The 22,218-nt window shown below is 35.4% G+C and overlaps 1 protein-coding gene across 1 annotated transcript in view; it reads left to right on the top strand.

Moving 5' to 3' along the window:
- The first annotated feature begins 616 nt into the window (after positions 1-616).
- Positions 617-22,218, top strand: part of LOC110458893 (sex peptide receptor-like) — a 149,727-nt gene continuing 128,125 nt past the window's right edge. The window contains exon 1 of the mRNA XM_021510860.1: positions 617-666. The gene's annotated coding sequence lies outside the window, so the exon portion shown is untranslated. The remainder of the gene's footprint in view (positions 667-22,218) is intronic.

Genomic DNA, 22,218 nt, shown 5'->3' with positions numbered 1-22,218 from the left:
TCTTTTTAAGTTGGTATTCGTCTTTTACCCTTCGTTTGTTCGGTGCCTTTTCCTTTGGGATGCATACTTGACCCACATGACCACTTCTGTATTGATTGGATATCAAGAATGTAAAATTAAAGCCTATCTTGGCGTCATGATCTTCAATCAGATGACGACACATGTCATCTAGGCTGCCGCCATGCAAATATAAATATGTATCTTCATTCAAACTTTAGACTTTTAACTGATTTGTTCAAGGATTTGAGAGAGCAATACTGTTTATACATTCTTAAGCATTCAGGTAAAAGTCCTTCCGCGGTGTGATATATTGTGAGTTAATCTCTCAAGTGTTAATAACCGGTTTTTTCTACAGTCCACATCCACAAAATTGTCTCTTGGCTCAACACCGTATTGCTTGGATTGATTTCTTAAATGACACTAAACAATTAGTGGCGCTGGTCAGATGCTTTATACCATCACGTGGTGCTAATTTCAGCCAGTCGGGGAAGCTATTATCTCGTGAGCATCGTCCTGTAGTATTAGTCAACAATTGCGTGTTGTTGTTTTTTTCAAATGAAAATGATGTTTTCACGTTTTCAGGTATATGGTAACTTACAGGCCTGGAAACACTTCACTCGATTTAGACGTATGGAAAAAAAAATGCTGGGATGACAACAAGAACTGGTAAGTGTATTGAACGAACTTATTTTCTGCTTTTGTTTAATTCATGTTCCTTATGTTAGTTTTAAATGTAAACACATGTTAAGAATTTCATGCTGAGCCTAAATTCATGTAAAATCAGTCTGTACTGCATCACGTTTGTGACTCAATAATTAAACGTCTAGGTCCGTTTGCACCCGGAGCGCATGTAAAATTATTTTAGAATAGATACCGATTGCTACTTTAAAAAGCATTAAGTAATATATTCTGCCTCTAACACATGTAAAAATATGCTATATAAGTTCCCTTTGGTAAGTAAAATTAAGGAACAAAACGATTTACACCTGGTTGAATTTGTGACTCAAATATATCTAAAAATGCGTTATAATGGATCCCAATTTCGATATCAACGAATGAAAAAAGTTTTATCTGGACCACGTTTTGTTCTTAACAAATGACCACATTGTACCGCGCTTTGTAAGTGAAGGGGCATATATTTGAAATATATAATAGAAAGACACCATTTGTGAACTGTGTCCTTATAACATGGACAATCAAAGACTTGGTAACGTCCGTACTTAACTTAGTTTTACATATCCGATACCCATCGCTGCCTCCAATTTTGCTACGTTAAACGAACGTCAAGTAGTTATACCAGAATTGAAAACATAATTGCAACTATAAATTGATATATATATACATGTGTATATGTTTGTTATGAAACACATTAATGATTTAAGCTATTTTTAACATTTTCTGAGCATTTACAAAATATCGGTTAAAATATCTACTCAATATGATTGATCTTCTTTGGTATTTATTTATTCATATTCCAAGGCCATGCAGAGCATGAATAAAAGAGATATGTTTAAAATCATGAATTTTGGAACCAAGCAGGAAGGAGGAAAACACAAAGAGGTAATGGAAATTCAGGGGATTTTCAAGAGATTAATGAAGATCTGTGTCTGTTATATATTTTTAAACACTTATGACATTCCCACATATATTACGTTTTTGCAATCATGTCATAATTTAATTGTAAAGAAGTCATCATGTATGTTTGGCGTTTTGCATTCTTAGACATCTGCCGTCATATGAAGACGGAGTCTACATATAATGCAAACACTGGAGTGCAACTTTATTGTGCCACCACACTGCAATGAAAATTAAAAATAGTGTGCCCCATAATTGTAAAAAACAGTAATGCCTCAATTTTTGTCGGTCTCCTCTGTAAAACTTGACAAGACGACACAAGAACCCCCCTCGTCGCCTCAAGATAATTAAATACTAATTGTCACTTGCGATTCCTTTATTGAGTCCTTGAACCTGTATGGGAGAGGAATGTAATGTTCGATTAAGAAGTGAATTAGGAAAATTATGCCATACACTTATGACAAGGATGAGATCAGAACTTATTGATATCATAAAATTGAATACAAATCACTCGACAAAAGTGAAAGAGCGACACCGGGACTTCTTTTCTTGTTTTTGTTATATTTCTAAACATTTTCTTCGGGTTGGTAAGTATGGATTATGAGAAGTTCTTTTTACACAAACAATTAAATGTTCTATGTGACGTTTCGATGGCTAGTACGATATGTACACTGTCACCTTCATCAGACAAATGACAAGTGAAGCGTATGCACACAAAGGTGTAAAATGGGTTCGGCTACGCTGTAAGCGTATGTACAATTGTTGTTATATATGTACCGAAATGACTCGATTCAACTACGCTTTGTTTAATACTTGGTCATAGATGTGTGAGCGTCTTGAGCCCCCTCGTTTCGATTTATGGCTGGACCACTGCGGCGTAATCAGAGGACTTCCTTTATCTGTCGCTTGAACAGATTGCTCTCTCTGTCCAAAACTTTGGAGTTATCCCAGTCAATCACATGACGTTTTTGTGTGGCATGGTCTGTGCTTGCCGATTTATTCATCTGGGACTCCGACTGGCTTCCTTTCGGATCTGGAGAATCCCTACCTTCTTTTGTTTCTGTTTCTTTCAGGTGTTCACCTAGGCGGACCTTGTTATATTTTTTATGACAGCAGCTTGTTGATAGAATACTATCTTTCAATTTAATGTTAAAAACAATATTGCAAACTGACTCTAAAGTGGCATTCTCATAATTCAACCATAGTTCCTGCAAACACTTCAAACCACAAACTTCGATTTTTTAGACCAATAATGTGGTTGTAAGCTAGTAACGTGCATATCCTAATTTAAATTAAACTCCTTGCTTTAGTAAAACTGATATCGACCGTACCTCATGCATGTGCAACTCACTATATAACTTTTGAATCGTATCACATAGTCTGCTCTTGTAACAACACGACTGCTGGTTATTTTGTCAACAAATTCGTTGAAACCTTGTTGAGAAGATGTCTCAAGAGGCAAGGAAAAAATCACATGGGATAGAAAATGAGCACGTGTGTCAGTCAGGAATACACTTATACAAACAGTGACGACTGATAATACGCCACTCAAGGGAATGGTATGCTCACCGTTGTAAATGAATTAGGTAAATCAAATACAAATTTATTACATTTGCTGTAGCTGGTTGATCAACTCTCCCGTTATCTATCGGAACAAGTCCATAGGGATGTTCAGACAGTTGTTTGGAAATTAATTACAGTACGTGCAATGGACGTCACAGATCAGATGAAATGTACTTCTAAAAACTTTTAGTGTTTACAGTTTATTCTACCTGTTCTGTATCAAGTAGAATAATAATGAAGTTCATGAAATCAGATTAGAAACAATCCTTTTCAACGTTTCAGTGTTTTGGGTTAACGTTCTCGCAACTCCCAAGGTCATATGGAGACTGCTGCCTGGGAAGATTCCAGTAAAGAAGTAAATGAAGGTAATAGTTAAATCCCAAGTGTTGTGTTGTTGACATTGTGGTACTGTCCTTATGCTGACAATAATATTTGTTTTAACGTTCTATTGCGGTTGTATGTAGTAATGTCATGGCCATTCAAAGACAATTTTGTACTACATAATTATGTCAACGAGCTTTCAAAATAAGATATCTTCCAAAGTGTTTAAAAATTTGTTTTAGATATAGTCGCCTTTCGTCGGATTATACTCTCTTTAATTCGAGTTTATATAATAATGACGTAAACATGGTTTCAATCCTGCTTCTAATGAGATCAGTAGACGTCGGGAAATGCCTCTCAATCTTATCCTTTACATAAATATAAATCATTGAAATTTTAAATGACTTTAATACAATATCTTTATTACGTTTGTGGAGTTTTATGACTGCGTATAAAAACCAGTTTTTTCTTACAGGTAACGGCACTATAACGTTAATATTTTGTCTGCTTATGACGTAGTTTTCAACGTATTCAATACTCACTAATAACAATAAAAGTAAAAGAGCACAACTGCTTCGAATAAGAACACAGATTCTGAATGCACTTGAACACTGATTGGGTTATGAAATATTCGATTCCATTAGAGCTTTGAAATTTTTCAAGCTTTTAAATGAGACAAACCGTGAGTAATGTAATCGAATTCAACACGAAAACAGTGAAAATGTGTTCAGAATAATTTGAAAACAATTGATAAACCAGCATTATCTGAATCCATAATAGGCGACGTTAAGGTACATGACTTTCGACAACCATATTAATCCATTCACGAAACGAATTAAGTTAGAATCATATCCATTCAAACTCTTTGATTCACTTTTCAATTATCTGCTCGTGCCATTTCCATAAAATTGAAATTTCCTAGTTGAGCTGTTAAGGGCATTTGTTTGATTTGTTTTAAACACATTTGCTTTCCTTTGGTAACATGACATGCCTTTGAACTGATTTGTTATGAGCTCTTTCGGGAATTCAGTGATGGCGCATTATTAATAGCAAGTCTGAGGCCGATATCATAGTTCGTGAGCAATTCCATGTCATTTGTTAGGACCTGGATCCGATTCGAGGACAGTACAAACTTGACATTTCACGCAATATTCGATTATAAATTGGAAGAAAAAAGTATAAAGTCAGCGAAATCTTGACGAAATAAAATCAAACTTTGCCGTTCAACCTAACTGATAGTACTGTACGTTTGTGAATTGCTGCATTTATTCCATATAACATGGCAAATATGCGTTTTACTGAAAAAGCAAACAAAATCTAGCATTCTTGTGTGAAACATGTTTTGACAATATTCATAGTGTTGAATACTCAAATGAATGCGCCTGCAATGTTTTGTTTTTCATGTTATTCCTTACATTTACTTACTGACTTGTACCGAGGAAAAAACTACAACTTCAATTCAAATTTGGAAGTTGAAGTTCGATACCGCGGGAACACGGAAAGACAAAGAAACACAAGGGAAGACATCCCGAATGCCTAAATAGACAGTCTATGTTTCCAGTATGTGTTTTCTACACTAAACATGGTGCCAGCCACGGTATTGTGTGTTAAATCCGGGAATATATGTCTTCAATCAGCCATTACAAGGTGAACTTATCCTCAATAATGACAAGAAGTGAATTCGCGAAAGTTACGATTCCTTGTCCCTGCAGGTAGGGCGTAAGAATTGTACCTGCTGCCCCCAATTGCATGATCGTAAGAGGCGACTAAATTTGGGACCTTATCTCTTCTCTCCTTTCTAAATAACTTTCTTCTTCCTAATGTCTCCCTTGACAATGCCTCACTTTTGGCCATTTGTTGAGCGTTCGCCCCTGTGAGGAAGGCTTTGGGTTCTGTCCCCTGGCCGAGACATACCAAAGTCTTTAACAATGGTAGTTTCTACTCCTGCTTAACGCTCAGCAAATTAGGAGTGGGACGACTGGTTCGCCCGTTGTCAGTATAATGTGACCGGGTGAGGCGTCCTGCTGGGTGTCTTCGGCAGTATGTTTCAGTGAGGTAGCACTATAAAGTCGGCATCAGTTCCGCGCTATCACAAGGAGATAAACACGAACATATCGCAGCCTCCCAAAATACACACGCATACACTACACGCATGCATCTTGCACACAGGGGAGGCCGTCCTTAAATGACCTTAGCTGTTAATAGGACGTTAAACAAAATCAAACAAACAAACAAACAAGTTACGATTCCATATTTATTAGGCAACACATCTCAATTCATCAGTTTCTAAAAGAGTGTTACCTTATTTTCTGCTTGTGGTTATCTTAACAGAACACATCAATTAAGAAATATCTTTAAACTTCAATAAAGCTCTGGAGTAGATAATAAATCTGTATAGGACCAGCTGGTTATTGGAAAAATAAAGGATAGGTACCGATCATACAATTAGATTCCGTTTCGTTTATTATCAAATTTGGGAGCAAAGTGACCATCATCTTTGGGCAATAAATGTATCTGTACTATTCTTGAACGTCATGCTTGATGAATAAATGTATCAAGGAGGTAATGAATACGTATTCTTTTTTTCACGATTCTTGGAAGCTAGAATACAATCCGTCGGAAAAAGACGCAACATATAGATACCATATTGATGCGCCCTAATAAGACGAACGAAAACATCAAAAGTAGGACATCTCTCTTCATCATCTGGTTAAGTTATCTACGACAAGACTTAGGATATTATTGGTTTTATAAATGGTACAATACAGCGTAGTAAGTAAATGCTGAAGGTTAATGCACGTGACATATATACCAATGATGTAATCTATTATAAGTCAGACGGCATTGTAAATTGTCTTAATCTATTTGTTTTGCCCATAAATGTCAAATACAGTCGTTCTTATATCGTGAAGTGCTTTTCATTACTTTTCTTATCTTAGTCAATGTCTCCTTTTAGGTTTAGTACTTTTTATGGTTTAAGCCTGTTTATATACGTGATAACGATAACATGTATACAGTTGGAGACAGTGGTATAGGAACGTGTCACCAGAGGCCAGTAACACAGAATTGATATCGAGTAAAATTGTTTATGTTCGAGGTAGAGGATTTGGTTTGTTTTATTTTGTTTAATGTCATATTAACAGCTTTTGAAGACGTGCCTCCATTTGAGATGTGCATACATGCATGTGTGTACCTCACTTCTGGCTTTAATGCTGATCTGATGCCGACCTAGCTGATGCTGATGCTGATCTAGCGCGGATCTGATGCCGACCTTCCCTGAAATGCCCGGTCAAATTATACTGATAACGGGTGAACCAGTTGTTGCCATTACCCTTCAAGCTGAACATCAAACGGGGTATAACAACTAGCATTTTTAAAGAGTTTTGTATGTCCCGGCATGGGGACAGAACCCATTGCCTTCCTCACCATTCCACATAATTTGTAAACGATTGAATGAATTTGTTCATACTTGTGGAAAACGGTTTCCAATATCTCTTTTTTTCTTATTTACTGTGTAAGACTCTTTGACCTTATTGTATATGATACTCTATTTGTGAACTTTTTAAGATCAATAATTACATTTAACAAGGTCATCCATGGTCACACATTGGCATATTGAGCAATGGTAGGTGTGTAAAGGGATTTAATCTATAAAAAATTAGTAGCCGAAGGTTAATAATAAACAGTCAGGTAGGTACTAAAATGAGCCCGTCATATGATTCACTATGTGGATGGACCGCAAAACCACAGAATAACATTTTGGAAAGTCCAACTCAACGAACTACTGTATATAATTGATGTCTTTGAAATATCATTTCTTTTTGTATGTGTTTGTTTTTAAGCAAGAGCTAATACTATCAGTCTTGTTAGATAAGCTTTTTGCTAACCGCTAGGAACAAGCACAGCGATGCGCTATTGTTACGGGCAGTACTCTTTCTTTGATGCGGCTAGGAAAATAAAGTTCAACTGTTTTATTTATCATTTGATTAACTGAAAAACCAATTACATTTGTTCATTAAAAAAACGGACACAAACTTGTGTGAATACACTTCAAACCCCATGAGATAAATATACGGGTTCTATTCTAGTCAGGTACCACTTACATACTTCCCGAGTTTCGTATGTTTGCGTAGGTGCATTTTATGCTGGAAGACAAGAACGCTAAGTTCACCTACTCGTTATCAGTCGGGAAATCATTTTTAAAACGTTAAATGTGTATTTCGATGAATTTTAATTAAATTTTGTGAACAAATACCACACAAAGATGGATGCGATGGTAAAAATTTACCAGTTCAACTGCAAAGAAGACTGTAGAAATTGTTTCTGTGTAGAGAAACACACTAGATTAATCGTTGAATGATACTAATGACAGGACATGTTAATACCTCTGCTTATATGTAATACAAGATATATCTTTTGAAATGATTATTGTGTTTGGTGTTCGTTCTAAACGCAACGCTAATTTCACATTTTGACAATGTGTTTATGTTTTGTTTGATTGTTTTGTTTTGTGTTGTTTAACGACCCACCGACATTGCCAGTCATTGAGAACCTAACAACAATTTTGAAATAGACATTAACAAAAATGTATACATCAAACTAGAATTAGAAAAGGTTTTGTTTGAAGATGAGAATTTTGAAACAGCTGTTATATCATGATGTGTAGTGTGAGTACCAAATACTCTTCACTCTGTCATCAGGGAACAAATTAGCCGAATATGTCACTGGAGAGATAGTTTCCTCTCACGTTTACATAGGCCATCCATACGTTACACGTTTATATTTTACGTGATGAAATTCAACCTTTTTGTACTCTTTGCGACCAACCATTCACAGTCAAACACTGCATGATCGAATGTGACGATGTTAAACAAATACGTTACGTTTTTCTTTATGTAAAACAATGAAAAATCTGTTTGATACAGTTTCTGTGCAATTAATATATGATTATTTACAATCAATTCATTTGTACAAAAATATCTGATGCCATGTTTTACAACAAATGCGTTTGCTGTGGAGGTTTTTGCCTCTTTGGGTCATTTTAACCTTTCAATTTGATGTTATCCTCTTTGGTTAACATTGGTTGGATCTAAATGACTTGAATTGTGGACGTGCCGCCTGTTAAAGAAAACACAAAAACAAACCTGTTTCATTTGTGTGTGTTTATTTACAATTTTTTTGAATCGGTCAATAGTTACGCATTGTATACGGTTATCAGTCATCATTCGTTAGTAAGTATACCTATCTGTGAAATTATCTTCCATGTCGACTTTGTGTTTGTATAGTTACTTGTACACATGTATGCAAGGTTTACAAAATTCCGCATATTCGTTTTACATTGATCTAATATGCGTACATGTTTAAAAAAAAATAAAAAATCTGCACGTTTGGAAAAAAAAAAGGTTTAAACGAACTTATTAAATATATTTGTAAGGTGTTTAATAATGAGAAAGCACTTAAGGTTTATCATCAATAAACACCGTTTGCTTGCATATGACTTCAGCTGTTGCAAGTACACAAAACCAGAATGAAGTAAATGGAACAGAGTACTTAGTAACCCGCCAACCGCTGATTCAGGGAAAGAATATGCGTGCTGTATCCCATTGCATGTCATTAAAGGCAACTTTTGTGGCCCCCTTCAGAATTGGGAGCTTTTGTGGTGTCTTTTTAAAACGGGGGCATTTAAGAAACAAACATTGATCAACTAAACTACCCTATTTGCAACACTTGGGATCTCTATCTCGTTTGGTGCTGTTCGTTCATCTTTCAAGATACAAGACTCTGCTAGTGGATGTTGTAGCCCCAGAGGTTTTCCGTAGACTTGATGGCAACATTTATCTCTTTTGAGTACTGGAATCGTCCACAATATACACAGTATACAAAATATTTAACCTGTAGCTAACGCACCTTCCCTTCTGTTTCAATAGTGGTTTAGACCAATTGGAATTTCAAACCTTTAGGCCCCTAGCATCACCGATGAGTCCTAATAAGGCGAACAGCTGTATAGTGCAGTGTAATTCATGTTTTGGTTTATTGTATCTTTTACCTCATTTTAATGGTACAATCACCTGTATGTTACGTTCAACTTTCCTACACTTTTTTCGGATGTGTCTCTCTAGGCACCCGTCCTCGTATGACCATGTCTGTTGTACCCCCCTAGGCACCCGTCCTCGTATGACCATGTCTGTTGTACCCCCCTAGGCACCCGTCTCCGTATGACCTTGTCTGTTGTACCCCCCTAGGCACCCGTCTCCGTATGACCTTATCTGTTGCGAGGAATTAAACCCCAAACAAACTTAGTAACCCGATTAAAAAAGCAACCACATATATCTGAATATCATCTACGCATTAGTATATGAATTATGATAGAGATGATTTGGCATCGTCATTGCAGTGTAGCCTCTGGGTATATGTAATCTATACCCATAAAAACGACTGCATTTTCTGAAATTCTACAAGGCACTTTTATGAAAGCATCTTGGTGATAATACTTTATTGCTATCGAACGATTGTTACATTGTAATGTTCCTGCACAACAGTGTTTTGATCAACTTTGAAAGAAACATTTCAGCGGTTCTCATAATTGTTTTCAAATACATAAAACAGGAAATATAGATTATATCAGAAACATTATAACACATTTAAAAAGTAAAATGCGTAGACATAACATTAATACAATATACAGTTTTTGATAATAAATTCAATTTGATTACATGTTAAATTGGTTTTGCCTGATGAAACAATTCGAGCAGCTTAATATTTCCAAGATTGACCGATTATTTGCTGTAGTCTTTCGATTTTAAAATAACATGTGAAATGAAATGACTTTATCCCAATTTAAAACAGAAAATTGTTATTGGATAAAAATGTTTTTGGCAGGAAAGTATGTTTATGATGTTTGTTAAAATCCAGTTTAACCTACAAATAACCATCTAAAGACTACCTGTTATTTGCCCTGAGAAAGGTTCTATGCGGTAAATAGTAATTGGCAAATCGAAAGTTCCATCCGACCACTGGTGAAACTGGTTAGTTCAATACATATTTCAAAAGCGTCCGTGTTTATACTCTTGATGAATTGGACACATATCGGTACAAGAGATTGACATATTTGAGAAATTCCATACCGCAAAAGTAGTGTAAACATACAATGGTATTGTGTGAAGACAACGCAATGTCCATATGCATTAATTCGAAACCTCTAGAGGGACCCCGGCAGTTGTAGTATTGCTTTTGTCCGTTTCCTATAGCATAATGTTTGTCAAAGTCTTTGACTATTGTTCGTCTGCTTCTAAAACAGGAACAATGTTATATTGAGCTTATTGCATAGCAGCGCTATACACTAGTAAGGTAGCTGTGTACAAATACCATTATTGTCATTCTCCAAACTACTTCTGTGATCGCATGAGAACACACTGCAAAACATTATCCTCGGGATAACCCTTTTTATCACATTTCTGTCATATGTATTTTTGTATGCAGGATCGGGTCAACTCTGTCTGCTTCTGTTCTTATACAATATGCATTTGATCAATGAAGCATTCGAAGTATCAATGTAGGTATATTACGACGCTTCAGTTGTTCAAGAGACGCAAGGTCCCTTACTGTCTGACATTTCGTCTACAGAATTACATCATCCATACATATATTGATAACCTGGTTCGTGGAGAGAAGACATATGTTGTTTCCTTCTGCATGTTATTGTAAGAGGCTTGTGGGTCGCCTTCAGAATCAGTGTGTGTTATGTCTTTAGTTGTGGGGACAAATAAAGGAGGCACGGTAGTCTAGTGGTAGGACGCCGGGCTCCTTACCGAAGGGTTGTAAGTTCGAGTCACGTCAAGGCACTGTGTTGTATCTATGAGTAAGATACTTTACTCCGCTTGTTCCAGTCTACTCAGCTGTAAATGAGTACGCAGTTGGGCAGTGCCACAATTGTTTAATGATAGCTGTGAGCGCCGAAATGTCAGCACCGGCAGTATGCCCCCCAGGGAGCTGAGAAAGATATTGGCTGGTTGCAAAGGCCCTTTAACCGCGGATAATAATTTGTGAACCGTATTGAGACGACCTACGAACTAGGTTGTGATAAAGCGGTATATAAGAACCTCGAATTATTATTATTAAAGGTTGATAATAGACCTTCCCCTCCCATTGTTTAATGATAGCTGTGAGCGCCGAAATGTCAGCACCGGCTGTATGCTCCCCAGGGAGCTGAGAAAGATATTGGCTAGTTGCAAAGGCCTTATAACCGCGGATAATAATTTGTGAACCGCTTTGAGACGACCTACGAACTAGCTGTGCAAGTTCAGAGAGAGAATGTTCGGGGTGTTCTTTGATTCATAGTTTGTCTATACAACTTATGTGAAAACCCTACAGAATCGTGTTTTCCTCCGTTGCGTTTTGTTTAAGGGGAAGCAAGAAGAAAAAAAAAATCCCATTACACACTTTTTATAACTTTAACGCTTCATTTTCTCGATAAGTATGTATACCTTTTGATATTTTTTTTATATTATGATCATATCGTGTTTTATGGGCTATGCTGTCTCAAAAATCATCATGATGTTTGAAAACGGGAAAGTTTCATGTTCATTTTAAACGTAGCTCAGATACGCTCAACTGTCAGGTTACCACAAATATAATGAGAATGTAAAATGTTCACTGTTACAGAAGCTACTGTCGTGAAATTTGACCGGAAGCCTGCTGCGGCGACGGACTTTGTAAAAATGGCGTCAAATGGCCAAACAAGATAACAACTGTATCACTTCATCTACAGAGCCATGCGATCTAATGCCTGTATCTGGCTAGGATTAAAATAAACCAATGTTGTTCAAATATTGTGTCTTTACTTATCTTCAAAATCGTACATGATAACTAATAACAAATGACTTATATCCCCTTTTTAATGTAGCTTGCAGGGATTGAAGGGCTATCAAGTATGATCAAATAAATAACCATAGTGACTCTCAAGGTAACAATGTTCTGGAAAGACAATGGTTAACGAAATAAAACAGTTGAAGGACCACAATTCTCTCGATACATCATATACGCTTTTCTGTGGTGCAATGATATATGATTCCTGAATATAGTGGATGATTATCAATGAAAGGTTTGTACGTCAAAAATAGGCATTTACCATAAACGTAAGTCATGATAACGACTCTATACCTAAGGGTACACTTCTTTTTTAAAACATATATACTATCAGATCATACACATATCGAATTTATCCTCATAGCGACCTCTACTGGACAATGTAATGGCTGTGCGTTTTAATGAATTCTTGCAGCGTTTCTTGATAGCAAATACTCCTTTAACATATCGAATTTAATGTCAAAAATAATGATAATAAAGTTCATCATTCCTCCATGTGTGTAACATCGGTGTTAGCCCAGAACGTATTAGACGAAGGAAACTGAGGGAATCGGGAGGGAATTAATATAATGAAGGACTTTCGTTTAAAAATGTATTTGTCCTGTTTTTGCTGTGTCAATAAGTTTATGTGTATTAATTTTATACACACAAGAGTTATATAAAAAAGACTTCTTTCAATGATCTTTCAATGAGTCTGGCCCCGCGTAGGCCTCTAACACGTGACCCAGTTGTGGAGGGCTAGTGATCGGTAAATGGTCAGTCGCCTTAACAAGTCGGCCACTGAAGCCCTACTCGAAGGGATAGAAAGTGTTTTCTAAGAATCAATACTCTGCTAAAATCTTATTTTAACGACAAGAACACGAATTGTACAACCACCCTCTATTTTAAAACAAGGTTTCGACATTCAGACCTTTTTACTTTCTAAACCATCAATGATGTTACAACAATCTACATAAATTGCCTTGCTAGAATGTTACAGTTTTCATTAACTATGTCCATCAGACAAATACCACTTTCAAATTCCGCTATGGTAGGTTCAATGTCTGCGAACGTAGTTTGGCCACACTGTCCTTTCAATCTTATCAATGTGGTGCTTGGAAGTCCACGTCAAATAATGTAATAGATAGCTTTGAACTCATTCATCAACGAACTCGAGTGGTGAGTGCAATTCCATCAATATACCGCCATTGGTGACGCACGGTATTTATCATAGAACAGATTTATTTTGATGAATTATAACCGCATTTTTAAAAATACAAAACACTGGTTGAAATGATCTTGCTCCTGTTTAACCTCCTGGCAGCAACTAAGGTCATTTAAAGACCGGTTTCTACGAACACACTAATGAAAAGAAAAAGGAAAGTAAAGATTCTAGCTGTTGGCTATAATAAGAAGTCACATAAGGACCCCCCTCATTCGATTATTATAGTGACATCGCATTAGTCGCCCCTGTACAACATACAGTACAGACAGCAGGCTTATTCTCTCCCCGAACCTGTACAAGGTGATTGAAACGGTATTCTTTGAATTGTCTGGCACGTCTTTGTACATAAACGTGACCTACATATGTAATTTAAAAAAAGTGATATCACACTTCACCCTGTTTAGTAAAACTAGCATGGCAATTAAACTACAAAAAAAAACCCAGATGAATCACGATATATTATGTAACAGTAAATACTGTCTTTTAAACAACATATACATTAGATATATATATATGAATTTAACTATCATTGTGCAAATAATCACTAGACAAAAAACAAAGTGGAACATAGAGGACCCTAATAAAAAATATTAAATAAGCTTATGCCGAAGTAAATATTTGTACTGCATGTTATGGCCATTTCGTATAATTTATAATCATAAGTGTCAATTTTGGTCAAAATAACGGAAATATATGCTTAAAGTAAAGTAACGTATGTAGATGTACAGTAAAACGTGGGGGAGGGGGGGGGGGGGATTTTCCCTGTAAACCATTTCTTGAGACTTAAAGTTAGAAGGCTAATTTAGACTAAAACAGAAAAATAGAGAATGGTTGGATATACTTGAAGTACATTATCATTTGCATAAACAAGTTAGTAAAATACTTCTGTTAGAAGATGAAGGAAATAAAATAAAATCAACATTTGTGTATGTTAATCTACGATATCATGCACAATATGAAGTCGTATAAGGTCAATGAGTTGAGCGTATAACGATACATCTGCAATGAAATGGCCATTTAAGCGTTTCGGCACGTCCACAGTCTGCCTGACTGCTCTCCGAGGTCTCGCTAAACAGCAATGGTATCATAGCGAGCCTGTGATAGACCTTGCTATGCATACTTTACTCGTTATCGCTCGCCGCACATTCACTAATCTCTTAGTTTCACTGCGTCCTCGTTACCCAAATGTTCTCCACGCCCAAGACACTAGCCCATAAAGATTCCGTACGTAGATTGCATGAATAAAAGAAACCTCATTTCAGGAGTTTATTTACTACCACCGATATCACTCTCTGTACTTAATACAGTAAAACAAAGTTTGTTTTAGATTTTCGTTCTAGAGCATGTCTAGTTTACATTATCAATTGCCAGATTGAGAATCATTTTTGACAACGTCTCTTTCTTTCATTGTCATGATAAACAACCGGTATATATTTAAAAGTACATGAAATCGTTCCAAATGTTTACATTAATTTAATGGATTATTTATGTCAAATATTTGTCTGTTTATTGACACAAGTGAGGCATTGCTTGTTTTAAACGGATGTTTCGACGTTTAACAGTTTGGATTTTAAATTTTGTATATTACGTTTGTGCTTATTCCCCGAAGTCAGTGATGTGTATACAGGTTCACAACATGACGTCATGTCGCCCACCATGGTAAGTTGGTTTGTGACACATTTAATGCTCTTTCTTAATTTGAACAAGTGTGAGTATCGTTAAAATGTCATTATAACGCTTTTTATCAATGTATATTAGGTTTGTATAACGGACTAGTTATCAATTGCTAATTCATTGTTATTTCATGCTGTTTTCAGGAGGTGCTTACAATTTCTTGATTATTATTTGAAAAGAATAACAGGTATCTCATATAACATCACATTGTCGATTGGTGCCTAATCTTTAGATTTTAGCGCAATCCTCTCTGGTATTCTCTGATGCCCCTTATACTATGCAAAATATTGACAGGCCACATGATTAGTTCTTTGAGAGTTCCTTCGATATATCTTTTTTTCCGTTGAACCCTGACTAACATTTTTGAAACCGTTAAAAGTTTGGCATACTTATGTAAGATCATTTAGCGCTCTGATGACAAATCTTCACTTTTGTCCTTCTTTTCTGCCAAGGCAGTTTTGAAAAATAATAACATACATCTGTTACAACTATTGCAACGCATTGGTTTCTTCTTAAACATTGCATCTGTTACAACTATTGCAACGCATTGGTTTCTTCTTAAACATGCCGTTTATACCAAACACGCATGTATTACCTCAAGGAGGGATGTCCTTAAATGACCATTGAGTAAGGTAAATACAGTATATCGACCCTTGTCCAAGCTTAATGTCTTTTTCTCGAGAAGCTCATTTAACTTGGTCACTATTGACACGCCTACCGTTTTCTATTGCGCGACCATTGATGACCATGTTATGTTTTGATTAGCGATCCTTTTTAAACAAATTAAATATATACGTTTACGCACGAATGCAGTTAATAAGGTTAACGTTCTGAACCGAAATTGCCTAAATGATGTCAAGTTACTTTTCTAAATTAATGTGAAGTAAAATTGTATCCAGCTTATACCAAGGAAAGAAATCAATCAAAGTACAGTGTGTATTTTGAAGATGAAAATATTAACAGCAAAACTGTTTATTTCCATTCATATACCAAGTCATATTACATGCATCTTACCAAGATAATAGTCCCTTCATAATTTTAAAATTCAACCGTTTATTATTTTTGTTGTGCTGAAAAGAGCGTTTAAATATACAGCTACAAAACTACAATAGCAAGAGAAAGCATCTTGGATTTTGACAGATCAACGATACTTATTGACTTCAACATACCCTTTCTGCGCCACACATACACGCATGCACAGAATAAATGGAGGCCCGTCCTTTAATGTTCTAAGCTGTCCGTAGGACGTTAAACAAAATAAAACCAAACCAAACCGATTATTGACCTGAGTTTATTAGATGTACATAGCAATATCCCTTTTGTCAAAATGTGACAACGTATCATTAAACGTGGTTTAACTAATTTGGTGAATAGTATTGCAGCTTTTAACTTCGTTTTTGTTATTTTGTTTATCGGAATAAATCAATCTTACGTCTGTGCTATTTGTATGACGTTTGACGCGTTATTTAGGGATATTGTATTGCTTGCCAAATAGACGGGTACTTCTGCGATATCAATTTACACAGAGGTCAAAACGTTCCGTTTAAAGTTGACAATAGAAGTTAAAAACGTTTATTCTAAGCCTTATCGATATCCACCGATGACCTTGCACTTTTTTTTTACAAAAAAGGGGCTATTGTTATGATGTTTTTTTAAATGATCGTTAATCAGTTATAGAATTCGTCTATTTATTTCATATGTTTTTGTTTGTTTTAACGGTCAATACACGCTTAAACATACTTTTCATGAGAGAACTAAATTTCACAGGAGAACAATAGGGTGTAAAAATAACCGCCTTTGTTTTTATCAAAACTCAGTTTATTCCCGTTTATTTTAAGTTTCCTCATGATTCATTTTGTCTTTTATTTTAATGTTAGGACCGAATCAACTCTCTGTTGATAGAATATACCTGGTAAGAAAGCATTATGATTAATAGTGCGGAATCGTGCAGATTGCCAGAGTGCTTTCTTTTGTGGATGGTAAATCTTTTTTTTTGTGAACTTCAATATTGAAGAATGCCAGATATATTATATAAAGGCAAGGGAATAATAACTTTTCGATATTATAATTATATAATATAAATACTTTTGCTATCGTTTCATTCAATATTTTCGTTGGCATTAAAATGTTTATACAATGTATTGACGTCATTTGCACATTTTTTCATTACGAATAGAAACAATAAAATGGTACTTGTTTTAGAAGAGATGTATGCATGTAGCATGCCCTTAACAAAACATGAATGTTTTGCTTGCACTTAAGCAGCCATAGGAAATAAAAATACACTTTAGAACGCTTTCACTAGGTAATACGTAAAATGTGCCATTTCGAAAGGTTCAATTTTTTGTTACAAGGATCCTACGATCGCGTGTTTTTAAAGCGGATGTTGACGTCACAGTTGACATTAAGAAATATCAACCGATAGCGATTGAAACAATCTATATCAAATTAGTTTAATATGAAATATTATCTATGATAATGTTGCAGAAATTCATGATGTAACGTGATTCTCCAACGGCTTTTATTGTAATTTCCCACAATTGTTCTACATGTTTTGAAAAAGGAATGCGGTCCAAATCAAGTTTTTCATGGGAAATTAAAAGCAGCATATCAACACCAGACATTACCAGCCATTTGTAAAACTTTCTGAATAATATATATTAAATAATGTCAGTGTTCAAGAACAGCAATATGAAAATAAAACAGAGAAAATAAAAACAAAAATCAACAACAATAGGCCTCCTCTGACTTCTTCGAAGAATTAACTTGCATTTATGAGTAGGTCAAGCATAATACATCTGCTTCTGAAAGGTATATAATAACGCTGTGTGTGCTATAAAGGACAACTTAGACAGCTCTATTTTCCTATATTGATATTATATTTTTTAAAAGAAGGAATTTGATAAATGAAAATAAATTGTTTTTAAACTCAAAAAATAAAATGTTACTGAAAGAATTTGGAAATAATATAATTTACTAACACTTCTTAAAAATGGTGTGATAACTCTTAGTTTTAATCAAAACTTGACAGTATTACTACTCTCTTATGTTAAACTAAAGGGATCTTTGAACGATTGTCGGCGGTATCAGAAGTGCATAAACAGTTATAGATTTAGTTAATTTTAAATTCTTTTTCATTTGTTCAGGTTTAAAATTTAGGACACTGTTGTAGTCGTAAAAAAACAAAAATCACCAAAAACCCAGATCCTTCGGTAGGCTTTCAAAGACATTATTAAGGAAGCGATACAGAAAGTATACATCTTCTGCGCCCGTTGAAATATTCGGGATCTCTATATATTTTCTTTAACAATACAACGAATCTCAAATCTTTAATCAAAACAGTAAATGTCTCTTACCTAAAAGAAAATCTTACCTAAAAAACCTCTTACCTGCCAACAACTGCCTTTCTGTTTAAACAAACATAAGCATAGTCACCTTTACTTTTCAAGTTTAACTTCATCATAACCTTTTCGTTTGTTTGATGTAATTTCCTTCAACATCTTCTACAGTGCAGTTAGGATTGGACCGTTATTCTGTAGGGATGTTTTTCCCATTAGGTTCTGCTTTCAATCTACGTTTTTGAGCACGATTCGGAACACCTTTTTGGTTACCTTTCGGAAGTCATTAGTTATCTTTCGAACAACAATGTTGGATGTGTAACCTTTGCGTGGTCCTTTATTTTTATTTAGATTAAATCGAATGGCTGATATGAAAATTGAATGGATTAACTACAAAATAAAGTAAAACATAAATCTATCGAGATAATTTAAAGATAATTAATAAGTTCAGAAAACCGTTTGGTCTCGAATGTCGATCTGGAAATTTAAGGCCAAAAATGAGGCCTTGTCAAGGGAGACATTAGGAAGAAAAAAGTTGGTTAGAAAGATGAGAAAAGATAAGATCCCAAATAAAGTCGCCTCTTACGATCATGCGATGGGGACAGCAGGTAAATCTTTACGCCCTACCTGCAGGGACTTATTGGTTTTAATGACCTCTTTTGTATTGATGGGCTGTAAAGAACAACGATATGGACTTTCCAACAAAATCTTTCTTTCCTAGTGCCTTCCTTAGCAATACTCTATTTGGGCCTTAGTGTTGATCGTTCATCCAAATGAGGAAGGCAATGGGTTATGTCCCCACGCATTTAAGGACATACAAACGCCCTCAAATAGTAGCGTTATTCCCTACTAAACGTGCAGCATTTAGGGTAATATCATTGACTGGTATTTCATTGTGGTAGCACTACAAAATGTGCATATATATTAACAGAACAATAAATTCCAAAATAAAGCTATTCCAAACCGATAAAAGTTTGCGAGGAATTTGGAATATTTCATCGCATATAAGCTGTTTGTAGGTCTTCAACAATTGCCATGAGGTTATGTGAGCCTTTTTCCTTGTCAAACACTGAACGTTTTCCTTTTTCTTTCATACTATTTCGCGAAACACTATCTTAATTAAATGTTCAGTTGTGTCTCTTTTGTGTTGATTACCGCTCTCCCGATAATTTTATTTATATTTTCGTTCATATTGTAGGTAATATATGAATCGTTCATCTGCAAAAAAACACTTAAAATTAGTTCTTTTGAAATACTAGTCAAAATGAAAAATATCCTCTTAACAAAACAACGTAATTTTAACGCTGTACGGTATGGTGTTCCTGCTTCTTTTAATTCTATATAACAGTTTAAGCAAACACTTTCTTACTGTTTCACTTTAAACGCCACTTATGAGTCCTTAAATGGAAGAAATGTAGACTTTTCGCAATTTCATTTTTTTTTTTTTTTTAATATTTGCTTCATTTTCGACGTTTTTGAAATTAAAAATATGACTATAAATAGTTGTTATCTGCATTGTGAAAGTGACAGTTCTTTCGCTGGTCAAGTTTCGATAGTTCCTATATATAGTCATTGCATTAGGTATGACGCATGTTCAGAACATTAAATAACTTCATTTATCAGCTGTTCATAGGACTTGGAACAAAATATAACCAAACCAACCCTCCTCGGGCAGATACAAAAAGCTTTTTACCTGAACGGATACTTGTATCTACATCCACGGACTTAATTTTGAGGTTACTTTTTCAGTAATCAGGGGGCAGCAAACTATAGCTTGGCAGTTGGTGTTTATCAACTGTTACAGAAGTATTGAGGATGAAGCGTGGGTATGTTGTGGCCGTGGGGAGGGGTAATCAGAGCCTCAGTTAATGAATCTTAACCTTTGTGTTGATACATGTCTCACGGCCATGGCGAGGACAGGAAAGATAAATTAATCTCACAGAAAAAAATTGATTCATTTCGGTATGCCCCTCACCCGTTAACCCCAGATTTCTTTTCAAATTGTTCTAGTAATTTCAAGCTGTAATTTGTTCTATGGATTGAATTTGCCTTTGATTTTTTCCATGGTCTGATGAAGGGAAAGGAGCATCTAGCAACTTAAATGAATTGAATGTAAGATTTGCTCGAGGCCAACTTTACTTTATGATGGCATGGATCCAACCAAATACACAATCAATTTTTGTATTAGCATTTCTTTATTTCCACGTCTTAATTTGCTTTCTCGTACAATCTGATCTGTGTAAATACATTTATCGTGTTGTCATAAAATATAAATTCACGTGCCATCCATTTTCAAAGAATCGGCTAGATATCTGCGACAGTACAATTACAAGTTCGCAATCTCGATTGGTCAAACCAACTGCTCCATCGAGTTTCAAAGGAAGTGCGAAGTTCAAATTTCACTGAGCGTGAGTCAACCAAAAATGTAATTATCAACTGTTATTGCTATGATGCAAAACCCTAAACAAAGATATGTATTTGTTTGGGTTTAACAACTCCACATCATCCAGAGTCATATGATGACAGGTGCCTAGGACATCACCTGAAACAGAATGTAGATAGGAAAGAAAGGAGAAAGGACGGATAGGAAACGAACAAGATCCCAAGGTTATAGTTTTTCCGGTATGTTGGTTGTGACGCTTGGGTATATTTTATCTGTTTCGGAATGGCTCTGAGTTATTTTCTGCTTTGAATATATAAACAGCACTTAAGATAGTACATTAACTTTTAAAAGAGTTATTATTCAAAAATCTCACCAACTTATCGATTTCGTTTTCGTGAACATGTACCTAACTTAACAAAACACAATATATTTCTTATTGCTGTATATGTTGCATTATTTAATATTTTGTGTAAGAGACGTCCAGGTGTCGTGTAGGTTTTGTCCTTTAATGTTTATGCTGCTTCGTAGCACAATGTCTCACTCCCATATTCAATTATCAAACGAAAACTCTTTTTTTTTCTTGTATGAACCGAAAATATTTATTTTCGTCAATAGTGTAACAAGATAAAAAAAAAAGTCGATGGCATCTGTTTGTGGCTTAACGGTCTCGTTACTGCTTATAACATAGTAAGGTGTGTGTGTCTGTGGAGACACCACTCGGACGTAGGTAAGCGACAAGAGAAAATATCTAGATCCAAAAAAACCACAGAGATCAATAAAGAAATGTACAACATCACTTGCCACTTACGTAATTGTGCTATACAATACTAAACACGTAGTCATAACGTTGAACATTTAATCTTCGGTATTATTTGACCGGATGGAATACTGTGCTGGGTGCCTTCGGCATGGTATTTTTGTGAGGTTGCACGCACTCTAAACGTAGTCGGTATCAGATATGCGCTATCAAGAGGATGCAAATACAACAGTATATATGTACCGCATACAGCATACATTATACAAATTGACTCGTGCATCACACACATGGAGTCACATCTTTAAATGACTAGCTGTAAATAGGACTTTTTAACCCTTTACAACCAACCAATACACTTATCATACGTTTCATCCATAATGAAGTAAATAACTTGAATATCATTTTCTAGTCTTGACTACTACATAACATGAGTTTTTCAAGTAAACTTGATTTCGCGATATATGCCTCACTTTGGGAATACTTTCATTCAATTTAGAGGGGATGCTTTTTATATTGTTAATTATTTTTGAAACTACCA

This window comes from Mizuhopecten yessoensis, unplaced genomic scaffold (assembly GCF_002113885.1).
Source record: "Mizuhopecten yessoensis strain PY_sf001 unplaced genomic scaffold, ASM211388v2 scaffold9847, whole genome shotgun sequence".
NCBI lineage: Eukaryota > Metazoa > Mollusca > Bivalvia > Pectinida > Pectinidae > Mizuhopecten > Mizuhopecten yessoensis.
The sequence above is the reverse complement of the archived record's forward strand: the minus strand, read 5'-3'. Positions and strand labels throughout refer to the sequence as shown.